Here is a 3435-nt window from a genome sequence, read left to right on the forward strand (position 1 = left end):
TCTGTATTCACTTGAGAAGCTTTAGTAACTGTAAAATGCAGATATTTCATTGTAGTCTAATAAGTTTTTTTCGCGCTTCTATTGTTAAAATGGCGGAGCTCATTGAAATAATTCTGCTGATTTATGCTAATCTAAAAGACAGTCCGGTTCTATGAGAGCTGAAGTTAGTTATATATTACTATATATGGATTATGGGAATGTTTATAGCAACGTAGTTAAGGAATGAGCCAGTGTCAGGCTGGAGAGCTAATTACATGTACCTACTGCTGTTTGAATGCTAATCGCTGCTAGCATGCTAACGTATTAGCTTATGTTATTAATACTACATGCTATCCCTCTAAAGCCACGGGTTCAGATGAGAATCTTTGACAAAATAAGAGTTCAGTCAGTATTCACTGTTGATGTTACTTTATTATCATTTCTGTGAGAAATGTGTGTGAAGTTGGAATCCTGTGATAGCTATTAGCTGTGTGTGTGTGTGTGTGTGTGTGTGTGCGTGCGTGCGTGCGTGTGTGTGTGTGTAAAACTCAGAATATTGCTTCTAGCATTTAGATATAGCTCTTTCTTAGACAAGACAATATGGCTGACAGATTTTGATGTTTGATGTGATTTTATTTTACTCTGCGAGACAGGCAGCGTTTAAGAACTTGCTAATATTGATTGAGATTGTGTGCGTGTGTGTTTGTAAAGTTCTTAAATGCAGAAAAGAGAGAAGCGGTAATATTGGCGTGTATATACTGTATATATTTTGACGTCTTTGGGCAGTAGCAGCCACACTGTCAAAATGTCTTGCGGAATTTTCTAGTTTTAACTAGATTTTATCAATTTTGAATTGTTTCTATTGTTATTGTTAATGTTATTGATGGCTGATTCTTTAGCTATTTTTGCAACGTTTTCAGCAGAAGTAACACTTCATGCATGGTTTTAGTGTCTTTTTGAAATGTAACGCTGCATTTTTTTGCGCTGCAAATGCTTCTGGCAATGAGTACTTTGATACAAGTTTACTCTCACTGAAGAAGAAGGTTTTTATTTCAACCTGAATATTTTTGTTGCCTGCCTACAGATGACTATATCTGGTTCTGTCCACGCAGGAACATGTCTAAAGTCCAACTGCTGAGACGTTTAGTCAACCAGCGACTAACTGCGGCTGCTGAGGAGATCTTTGGGATGTTTGAAAGAACCATAGCAGAGTATGAGGAGGAACTTTCTCGATCAAAAGAGGAGAACGAGCGACAACAGAGGCAACTGCGCGCTGTTTTCATCCCTCAGCTCCAGTTACACAGAACAGGTTGGTTCACTGTTTATTCTCTCAGCTTCTTTATGACAGAAGATATTTACACGTTGTTCTCTTTGATAACACCACGTGGATTTTGCAGCTTGTTGAATTCTAAAATGATTCATATTTTCATGGTCACGTCCACGGTTACGTTGTGGCTGCTTCTGAAGGTCCTATCCACTGTTTCTACTGTGGCAGGTTTACCTACGTTAGTCGACTATAACTGCCCACATGGTCACATCTCAGCCGGACTTTATGGACGATGCAGGTTCTTTGAATACTTCTTAACAATGTTGGGTAGTGCCACACTTTTTTGCCATGTAAACTATTGATGACCTCATCGCTGCTGGTGCTTTGTGTCTTTACATTTTGTGTCGTCATGTCTGTTTGGTAACTGTGCACAGGGAGTGTAAGAGGGAATGATGGCAGGAAATAAAAGTGTACATACAGGAGACCATCTGCTCAGTACTAATATTTCTTTTTAACGTCTCTGTGTGTGTTTACTGTTTTCCTGCAGACGTCCAGCAGCTGTTGGTGGTTCAAGAAGAGGTTCCCCCTGAGCAGCAGGAGTGGAGCTCCAGTCTGGACCAGGAGGACCCAGAACCCCCACACATTAAAGAGGAACCGGAGGAACTCTGGACCAGTCAGGAGGGAGAGCAGCTTCAAGGGCTGGAGGAAGCTGATGTCAAGTTCTCATTCACTCCTGTGAGGACTGAAGATGATAAAGAGGGAGCTCAGTCCTCACAGCTTCATCAAAGACAAACTGAACAGATGGAAACAGATGCTGATGGAGAGGACTGTGGAGGACCAGAAACAGGCAGGAACTCAGATCCAGATAGACATCCAGAACCAGATACTGATGAGAAGACAGGAGACTCTTCTGACAGTGATGATTGGAAGGAGACCAGAGAACCTCAGTCAGGTTTAAACTCTGTGAAACCTGATGAAGTCCATGTCAGTGATTCAAGACGTAGTGCTGGTGGGAAACTATTTACATGCTCTGAGTGTGGGAAAACATTTGGCCAGCGTGGAAGTCTGAAGTCACACATTAGAATCCACACAGGAGAAAGACCTTACAGCTGCTCAGTCTGTAAGAACTCTTTTAGCTGGGCTTCAACTTTACAGACACACATGAGAACACACACACAGGAGAGAAACCTTTCAGCTGCTCAGTCTGTAAGAGATCTTTTAACCATGGTCCAAATTTACAGAGACACATGAGAACACACACAGGAGAGAAACCTTCGAGCTGCTCAGTGTGTGATGGAAGATTTCACACGATTACTCATATGAGAGACAACCGGCTTTATTTATTTCCCGTCTGAATTATTTGCATGCATGTCTTGTTCGTCCAAGCAACTGTGTTGCTAAATTTAAGTAACTAATTGAGTCGCTTCATGATATTAATTAAATGGCAATTTCACTTGTTAAGTCAGTTTAATTTGGAAGTGTGAATGCAAGTATTGTAACCACACACCTCAGCATACAAAGAAACTGAATAAGGACTTAGTTTTTCTGCACTGATATCCACTCATTTATCTGACGAAATCAGATATAAATATAAAAAAACACACTAGATGTCTGTAGTACATTTTAATATGACTTGAATTGCAATGAAGGACAAATCGAAGAATACCAGACACCTCCAGGGTAGAGTTATTTTTACACATTAAATGGTTTGTTGAAACATGCAAATACTGGTTGCTTGACTACAAATGTTTAGCACATTAAAATGAGTAGGGAAATGTGGTTATAACTCAGTGTGCTGGTGGGATGTAACATATCACTTGCAACTAAAACATTTCGGCCAACCTCTATGCTAATATAAAATCATACATGGTTATATATGCACATTAGAAGATTATCCAAAACTGAAGCTCTGTTCTGCAATTGCTATTAGGTTATGCACAGTGGCTTGAAAAGCATTTTAGAGGAACATTTGTATTTGTTTTCTTTACGTGAGAGGATCAATAAAGACCAGTTATGCTGACTGAGCACAAGAGACACTATTTGTTTGTGATGTAGGTGGATGAGCTGACACAAACAAGATGACAGAGGTAAAGGCAGCCAGGCTCATCCTTATCGGTTTTTCACTGCTTCATGGTAAGGAAGTATTTTGGCTATCTACTAAATTAGCAAAATAAAGAACATTGATGGAA

At 40.0% G+C, this 3435-nt stretch overlaps 1 pseudogene; it reads left to right on the plus strand.

Annotated features, from left to right (window-relative positions):
* The first annotated feature begins 1095 nt into the window (after positions 1-1095).
* Positions 1096-2532, plus strand: LOC116379761 (zinc finger protein 260-like; annotated as a pseudogene).
* Positions 2533-3435: the final 903 nt, after the last annotated feature.

This window comes from Anarrhichthys ocellatus, unplaced genomic scaffold, assembly GCF_004355925.1.
Source record: "Anarrhichthys ocellatus isolate YVR2014 unplaced genomic scaffold, GSC_Weel_1.0 scaffold5126, whole genome shotgun sequence".
Classification (NCBI taxonomy): Eukaryota; Metazoa; Chordata; class Actinopteri; order Perciformes; family Anarhichadidae; genus Anarrhichthys; species Anarrhichthys ocellatus.